At 38.1% G+C, this 9,635-nt stretch overlaps 1 non-coding gene and 1 pseudogene across 1 annotated transcript; one reads left to right on the forward strand and one right to left on the reverse strand.

Moving 5' to 3' along the window:
* Nucleotides 1-3,690: 3,690 nt before the first annotated feature.
* LOC106733433 (ribosome biogenesis protein NSA2 homolog pseudogene) lies at nt 3,691-4,410 on the reverse strand (annotated as a pseudogene).
* Nucleotides 4,411-5,670: 1,260 nt separating this feature from the next.
* On the forward strand, nt 5,671-5,808 carry LOC114005401 (U4 spliceosomal RNA). The gene has a single exon (XR_003547256.1). It is a non-coding gene; the product is annotated as a U4 spliceosomal RNA (small nuclear RNA).
* Nucleotides 5,809-9,635: the final 3,827 nt, after the last annotated feature.

The following is a 9,635-nucleotide window of genomic DNA, read 5'->3' on the forward strand; positions in this document are numbered from 1 at the left end:
CCACCAGCAATGTATGAGGCTTCCAATTTCTCCACATCCTCACCAATACTATTATCCATCTTTTTTATTATAGCCATTCTGATGTGTGTGAAGTGGTATCTCATTGTGGTTTTGATTTGAATTTCTTGTCCTTTTTTTCTTTTTCAATTGCTAGAGGGTACATGTGCCCACAAGAGAAAGAGAGAAAGAAAGCACCCCCAGGACCGGCAGATGGCATAATGGTTAGGTCACTGGACTCCTACATAGTTGACCACGGTTCAAGTCCCAGACCCGGCAGCTTAAATTCACACTGGGTACGAGTGCATGTGTGCCCAAAATCTGGCATGGCCATCCCCCAGGGGCCAATTTCACGCTTTTTGTCTCTGTCTCTCTCTGACTCTCCAGCAAGTACATGTGCCCTATAACAAAAAAAAAAAAAATGCAGCCCCAAAAGGGGCATGGTTATGCTGCAATCTCATCCCCATTTCTCCATCTGGTTGGGATTTGCAGCATGTGTACACATACATCAGTGTGTTTTTCCAAGTCACTGGGGCCAAGACTCAAACCGTGGTCAGCCATGTGGAATCCGGCTTCCTTACCACTAAGCTACACAGCCAGCCCCTTGATTTGTATTTCTCTAATGGCTGAGATTTGAGTACCTTTTGAAGTGCTAATTGGTCATTTGTAAATTTTCATTGGAGAAACAGCTACTTAAATACTTATCCTATTTGTTCCCTTCTATTCCTAGTTAGGTGATATTTTTTTCATCATAAAGACTGTCGGATTTTTTTTCAAATGCTTTTCTGCATCTGTTGAACATGTGGGGTTTCCCCCCCTTTATTCTATTAACACAATGTATTACATTGATTGATATAGTAAAACAATCTTACATGCCTGAGATTAATCCCACCTGGTGAGGTAATTTTTTCATGTGTTGTTGGATTCCATTTCCTATCATTTTGTTGAGGATTTTTGTGTCTATTTTCACAGAGAATATTGGTCTACAGTTTTCTTCCCTGTGTGTCTTTAGTGTAATAATGCCTAATACAAGGGAACTTCAAAAGTTCATGGATAATAGGATTAAAATATGAGTTTATTTTGGTGCAAAATATTTTGAAATCCATGTATAGTTTTGTGTGTTTGTTTCTTTTTTACAATATGCATGTCCATAACTTGTTGAAGACTCCTGATAGAATGAGTTGGGAAGTGTTCCCTACTCTGAATTTTTGGAAGAGTTTGTGATTGGTACTACCTCTTTTTAAACACCTGGTAAAATTTATCATAAAAACCATGTGAGCCTAAGTTCTTTTTGGTGGAACATTTCTGTGTTACTAATAAAATCTATTTACTATTATAGATCTATTCAGATTTCCATTTTTTCCCCAAGTTGGTTTTGATAGTATGTACTTTCCTAGAAATTTATCTATGTCAGCTAGGCTGTCTAATTTCTTGGCTTGCACTTATTTATAATATTCCCTGATAATTTTCCTTCTGTAAATCAGTAGCAATATGTCCTCTTTTCATTCCAAATTTTAATAAATTAAGCTTCTCTCCTTCCTCTTGCTACTTCCCATCTTCCCTCCTATCTGTCTGCCTCTGCCTCTGCCTGTCTCTCTCTCTCTCTACCTCCCTTCCTCCCTCACACACATACACACATATACACTATTTGTTCTGTTTTTCTGGGAAACACTGACTAATACAAACTGTATGGTTTCAATTATTTTAAAATTAGAGGCCTCACCTATGCTTTATGCTCTATCCTGAGTAATATTTCATGTGCAGTTGAGAAGAATATATAATTTGCTGTTGTTGGGTAGAATATTCTATAGATGTCTTTTTTTTTTTGAGAGGTTTTCACTATAGGGTGCGTGTGCTCGCCAGACAGAGAGAGACATAGAGACAGAAAGCGAGAAATCACCCCCCAGGGGGGATGGTCATGCCACAATCCCTTGTCCTCCATTCTCCTCCTGGGATCTTGGGCACACACACGCACACGCACCCGGCGTGAGTTTTAAGCCACCGGGTCCGGGATGCGAACCATGGTCGACTACGTGGGAGTCCAGCGACATAGCCATTACACTAACTGCTGGTTCCCTATAGATGTCTTTTAAGTCTAATTGTTCTCTAGTGCTATTCAAGTTGACTACATGGGAGTCCAGCAACGTAAAACCATTATGCCATCTTCTAGTCCCTGATACCAATTCAATTTCAAAAGTATACAAAAACTATGCTACTATATAGTTCCATTCTCTCTCCCATTATGCTACTGTAAAATAGATCTTTATACATTGTGTGTCCATCAAAATTGATGAATAATTATTGTTTTATGGAGTTATTTTTTAATTAGATAGGGAAAAAGAGGAATTAGAAACAAAAAATACACTAATTCTCTAATATATTTATATGAGATTTTTGTCAAGACTCTTTTCACTAGAACTTGTAGGACTACATTTAGCATTTCTTCTAGGACATAAATGCTAGCAATAAATGATTTAGTTTTCATTTATCTGGCAATATCTTAATTTGGCCTTAATTTTGAATTAGTTTCACCCAATATAGCCCAATATAAATGTTGACAGGAGTTAACTAAGTTGACAGGAGCTTGGGGTTGTCTTTTTTCTTCCTTCTTTCTTTTTTTTCTGTTTTGTTTTGTGGGAGGAGTTTTATTTTGAATTTGTCTTCTCACTACCTCTGAGCTTCCATGGTTCCTGATGAGCAATTAAGTGTTAAATTTTACTTTAGGTCCCCTGTTTATGTTGGGCTAGTAAGCTCTTGCCATTTTCAAGATTCTGTTTGAATTTCAGTTTTGTTTGACTTTCTTGAATGTGTAAATTAATTTTTAATCAAACTTGAAGAGTTTTCTTTAATTATACCTCTTTTTTATTTAATTGCTAGAAGGTGTGTGCATTCACCAGTGAGAGAAAGAAAGAGAGAGAGAGAGAAAGCACCCTCAATGGGGTGTGGCCATACCACAATCCCTTCTTCCATTTCTCCATCCTATTGGGGTTTGGGGCATCATACATATGTGCTTGGTATGTTTCTCAAGCTACCAGGGCAGGGATTTGAACCAGGGCCAGCCATGTGGGTTCTGGCATCCTTAACCACTAAGCTATGGGGCCAATTCCTGTCATTATTTCTTAAAATATTCTTTCTAGTTATTTTTCTTTCTGAAAATTTCATGATGCATGTAGTATGATAGATGTTGTCCCACAAGTGTTTTAAGTTCTGTTAATTTTTCTTTCTTTCTTTCTTTCTTTTTCTTACTTTCTGTTCCTCAGTTGGATATTTTCAATTTACGAGTGTTCAAGTTCATTAATTCTTTATTCTGCCAACTCAAATCTACTATTGAGCCCTTCTAGTAAAGATTTTGCCCCCTTCAGTTATTGTACATTTCTACTTCATTGTATCTAATGAAACACTGTACAATTTTAATCTTTGTATTAATATTCTCTTTGGTGAGATATTATTGCCTTTCAACTTTTTTTTTTTTTGGTAAAGCCAGGCCACTTTAATGTTTTTGTACAATTTAATAATCTTTGATGACTGCAGACATGTAAGACCAGCTATATTCAGAAACATCAGTCATGATGGTTTTCCAGATTGGAGTATCATTTTCAAAAATTACAAGGAGTTATTTATATGCAACTGCTATCAAACCAGTGAGACAGCATTTATTCATCCATCATTTTCAGGGTTGTTGGTAACGTGGGCTTATTTCCCCCAAATAACCTTGCCTCCTTGTGTCACAAGGCCCAACTCACTCACGTTCACCTCAGTGACAGTACCTTTGATGATAATGCCCAAAGTTGTATAAAGTGGGGATGAGGGATTCTTCTTTATACCAAGTATTGGCAGGCAAAAGGTGGCTTTCAGTTCAGGATGTGTTACATGGGCCTTCTTGAAACGGAAGCCCATTGGCCTAATGAATCTTTCATATTGAGGTGGTTTTCTAGTGAAGCCATCTCCCACAAAGCCGACTTTTGTAATCATCCTCTTCCATGCCTTTTTTCTCTTTCCTGTTCGAATAACTTTTAATACTTCTGTTTCTCCCTGGGCTTGAACTTTGGGTAGAGGGACTTCCCATTGTCTTGCTTTCTCTTTCCATTTTTGTTTAATCATATTGGAAAGCACTTTAGCTAGGAACTGTCCTTCTCTGTCCAACAGATAGGCTAGTGCTACTCCTTGTGGAATCTTTTCATCATTTTTTTGTTTGGTGTTCCTCTTCTCATGCATCTTGATAGTCTCTTTCATTCGTATTTTCTCAGCATGGTGTTGTTTATGATAGAGCTTAGCCTTCAGACAAATCATCTTTTTTGCCTTTTTTGAATGTTCTTGAGCCTCCTGGCTTTCCTTCTCTCTCTTTTTCTCATGGTAATCCAAACGGTATCCATAGCATTTACAATGTAATTCAATATATTCATTTTGTGGCATGGTGACAGCTACAGAGTCACTAGAAGCAGCCTCTAGGATGCAAAGAAGTTGTCTGCCTTACTTTTAATTCTTTGGAACTGGTTTCCCTTAGTTCTTTGAACATATTTAAAACAACTGATTAAGGCAAGCCTATTGGCACCAGAGTAACATGCTGCTCAGGTGGTGCTGGATCCATATGGAAGATAACAGCTTCAATTTTCTGGTTGACTTATGCAGGCTGGACACATATGCCCATGTTCTGGGCTCACTGGGAGGGCTGGGGAAGAGGGCTATCACGCCATGAGACCCAGTTGAGTGTTTTTTTTTCTTTTCTCTCTCTCTCCCTCTCTGTTTCTTGCTCTAATGGGAAAAAAAATACTTAAAAAAAAAGCTGATGCAAAGTCTTTGAGTCTTTGCCTAATGAATCCAATGTATGAGCTTCTTCATAGATAATCTTTTTCTTTTTCTTTTTTTTTGAGAGAGAGAGAGACTTTTGCTATAGAACACAAGCACTCACGGAGAGACAGAGGAAACAGAAAGCAAGAAATCATCCCTCGAGCGGATGGCCACTACAGTCCCTTCTCCTCCATTCTCTTCTCAGGACTTTTGGCACACACACATGTCCGGCATGAGTTTCAAGCCTCCAGGTCCAGGACTTGAACCTCGGTCAGCCATGTGGGAGTCCAGCAACATAACCATTATGCCATCTGCTGGTTCCATCAGAGATCATTTCTATTGATTGCTTTTCTTTCCTGTGTGTGGGCAATGCTATCTTATTTTTATTTGCATGCCTCATATTTTTTGTTGAAAATTAGTCAATTTTAATATTCAAATGTAAAAGCTCTAGAAATCAGATTCTTCTATGTCCACAAGGTTTGCTTTATTACTGTTTGTAGTTATTGTTTTTCTGCTATTTAGTGACATTTCTGGACTAACTCTATAGAATCTGTATTCCCTCCCATGTGTGGCAACTGAATTCACTGCTCAGTCAACTTACCAGACAATTATTGGACAGATTTACATGCACACCTGGAAAGAATAAATTCCCCAGTCTTTGTTGTGCTTTGTGTGCAACTTAGGCTATATTTTCCACACTCAGCCAGGCATCTGACAACTCTGCCTCTACTTTAATTTCTGCTTCTTTAGGATGGATGGCAAAGTCAATTAGAGATGAAAAATTAGGGCCCTCTCATGTTTTTCCTGGGAATGCACAGCTTTCTGCACATGCACATTTTTATGCATCACCAGGAAAATATCAGAGCTTTACAAAACCCCATATTGAGCTTTGCGCAGTGGCAGTATCGTAGCCAATGAGGTTCATCCGAGGCGTGATTACTGCTAATTGAAAACCCCATATTGACACCTCATTCCCCAGATCATCCTTTTACATTTACAGTCTGGCATTTTGTTTGCACAAACTGGTATTGCCACCTCAAGCAAGTATAAGGTCAAACAATTACAACTGTTTTTAACAAATGCCCTACAGATAAGGCTTTTCCCAGAGAATGAGCTCCCCACCAGGTCAAATAATGACAACACTTGTGTATAGGTCTTTCCCAGAGAGCACTTAAACAGGTCAAATAGTGATAATTCTTAGAATGGGACTTTTTGAAGAGCATCAAACCCAATCTATCCTTTCTAAAAGCTGCAAGCCTGCTGGTTTACATAGATGTCTTGGTGGCAAAGCTGCTAGTTTTCAAAGCTAAAATAAAGTTAGGAAAGGAGAGATGGTAATTAGGTCAAGTTAAAATGCCACAAATCTGGCTCTTCTTACCAAAGTCCAGCTGTTTTTCTTGAATACATGATGTTTAGATTGTTTAAGGTCTTCGGTTAATTTCCAGAGTTCTGAAAAAGTTATCCTTTTCTTCTCCTTCTTGCCTATGTGCCTGTTTTGTTTTGTTTTTGAGGGTGGACTTATGAATATCTTACATTCACTATTCCAGAAGTCCTGCCTCCCAACTGACTTTTGACAAAAGGAGCAAATGTAATTGACTGATACAAAGAGAGTTTTTAAGAGGATGAAAAATAGAGTTACAAACTGGAAGAAAAAGTTTGCAAACCTCCATTTCACTCAAATTATTTCTAAAGATCCAAAAGGAAGGAACTCTTTCGAATTCATTTTATAAAGCCTCCATCACTCTTATCTGCAAAACAGATAAGGATATGACAAAAAAGAAAACTACAGACCAATATATCTGATGAATATAGATGCAAAAATTCTCAACAAGATATTAGCAAGTCTTATCCAACAACATATAAAAATGATTATACATCATGACCAGGTAGGCTTTACTCCAGGGATGCAAGGATTGCTCAACATATGTAAAACCATAAATGTAATACACCATACTAACAGAAAGAAAGATAAAAACCACATGATCATATCAATTGATGCAGAAAAAGCATTTGATAAAATACTACATCCCTTCATGATTAAGACTCTCAGCAAAATTGGCATAGAAGGAACATTTCTCAACACAATAGAAGCCATCTATGAAAATCCTATGGCTTCCATTAATATTGAATGAGTAAAAGCTGAAAGCTTTTCCATGAAAAACTGGAAAAGACAAGGCTGCCCACTTTCTCCACTTCTTTTCAATATAGTGCTAGAAGTCCTAGCCAATGCATTAATAAATAAAAATAATAAAATAAAAGTCATTCAAATAGGAAAAGAAGATATGAAATTATCTTTTTGTAGATTATATAATTTTATACATAGAAGATTCAAAGATATCAAAAAAAAAAGAAAGAAAAGAAAAAAATCATGCCATATATGTGGCATGTACACCCAAAATCCCAAGAGGAGAATGCAGGAGAAGGGATCATGCCATGATCACCCCACCTGGGGGGTGATTTCTCACTTTCCCTCTCACTGTCTCTCTGTCTCTCTCCAGCAAGTATAGGCACCCTATGGCAAAGAACCTTTAAGAAAGGAAAGTTCTGTAAATAAATGAACAAACAAAACTAAATAAATAATAAAGAAGGTGAGGTGAAAGTGTGGTCATCGGTCATAATTCTGGGAAATGTTGTATATAACATTCCCCTCTTGGATGCTAGTGGTGCACATTTTTCAAGAAAAGACTGTAAGAAATATCTACATATTTCATACAATCCCAATCAAATTACCAGAGACATTCTTCACAGATCTAGAATAGACAATCACAGAATTTGTCTGGAAACATAAAAGACCCTGAATAATGAGGACCAGCATATGGCATAATAGTTACATAGCTGGACTCCCATGTAGTTGACTGTGGTTTGAGTCCTGGACCCAAAGGACTAAAACTCATGCTGAGCATATGTGAGCCCAAAATCCCAAGAGAATGGAGGAGAAGGGACTGCAGTGTGGCTATTCCCCCAGGGAACTATTTCTTGCTATCTGTCTCTCATCTCTCTTTGTCTCTCACATAAGTACACATGATCTATAGCAAAAATCTCTCTATAAAAGAAAAAAATGTACTGCCAAAGCCATCTTGCACAAGAAGAGTGGAGTAAGAAGCATCTCACTCCCTGACCCCAAAATATATTCCAAAGCTATGATAATCAAAACAGCATGGTACTGGCACAAAAACAGACATGTGGACCAATGGAACAGAAGGGAGACTCAGAAGTAACTCCCAAAACATACAGCAAGAGGACTCTTCCATTGCAGCTGAGAATGAGTGCTTTCAGGGTATAAGAGAAATTATTATTTTCTACTGAAAATTCAGCCTCCAGACCCCAGTCAAGAGTGGTAGGGCACCCCTTGTATCCTCTCTGTCTCTCTGCCTCTCTATGTCTTCTCATTTTTTGTAATTTTTAATTTTTTAAAATTTTTTAAGTTAAAGTATTCTCTTGGGTTTCAGATCCTCTTTTATTTTGCTAATAATCCTCCTTTCCCCCCTCCCATTTAGGAGCAGCAAGGGACAGGCCTTCAGATGAAGATTTCCTCCACTACAGCTGAGAACTAGTGCTTTCATGTGGCAAGCTTGTGTGCTGCATGGTTTTCATTTTTGCTTTTAAAAATTTTTTTGTTGTTTTTTTTTCTTTCTCTCTCTCTCACTCTTTTCTCTTTCTCTGTTTTCTTTTTACCTCATCACTTTCCTGCTCAGCCTTCATGCACTGTCTAGACAGATCTAAGGGAACCATAGCCAAACATCTGAATACTATTAGAGTCAACATATTCCTCAATACCCACTGAATCTGCTGCACAAAGGGATAAAAACAGAACAGTAAAGAGATTGCTGATAACCTCCTACTGCATGCCCCAGAACGCTCAGATTGAACTTCTAGAATTTAGGAAGAAACATATAACCCATTACTTAACTAGAAATCACCACAGAGATACAAGAAATATTAGAAATCAAGATAATACCTCTCTCAGTCCCAAGGGAAAAGAATAACTCTTCTTCAGGATACTGAATGTGAATTTAAGCCACTGGGTCCGGGACTCGAACCACTGTCGAATGCATGGGAATCCAGCAACATAGCCATTATGCCAACCGCTGATCTCCTCCCTTGAAAGTATTACAAGCAGACTAGATCATCCAGAAACTCAAATTTTAGATGTAGAAGACAGAATCACTGGCCTAGAAAAATTCACCACAAAGGCTGAGAAAATTGCCCCCCAAAATAAGAATAATATACAAGAAATACTAGATACCATCATATGTACAAACATCCATATAATTGGTATCCCAGAAGACGAAGAGACTCATAAGGGCTTTGATAATCTATTCCATGAAATCCTGCAAGAAACCTTTCCAAACCTAGAGAGGCATTCAAAGATCCAGACCCAAAAAATACCAAAGATTCCAAATAGAATCAACCAAAGAAGATCTTCTCCAAGACACATTATAGCCAGATTGACCAAAACCACAGACAAAGACAAGACACTAAGATTGGCAAGAGAGAAACGGCAAGTTACCTACAAAGGATATCCCATCAGGCTGACAGCGGACCTCTCATCAGAAACAATGCGAGCAAGGAAAGAATGGGAAAATATATTCAAAGTGATAAGGGAAAAGCAATATCAACCAAGAATACTGTACCCAGCAAGATAATCCTTCATATAGGAAGAAAAGACAAGAACATTCTGGGATAAACAAAACCTGAAAGAATTTACCAACACCAGGGACCAGCAGTTAGTGTAATGGCTATGTCGCTAGAATCCCACGTAGTAAACTGTGGTTCAAGTCCCGGGTCAGTGGCTTAAACACATGCCCAGGAGAAGGGACTGCAGCCTGGTCATCCCCCCAGGGGGGGAT

This window comes from Tupaia chinensis, unplaced genomic scaffold, assembly GCF_000334495.1.
Source record: "Tupaia chinensis unplaced genomic scaffold, TupChi_1.0 Scaffold143746_1, whole genome shotgun sequence".
In the NCBI taxonomy this organism is placed as follows: domain Eukaryota; kingdom Metazoa; phylum Chordata; class Mammalia; order Scandentia; family Tupaiidae; genus Tupaia; species Tupaia belangeri.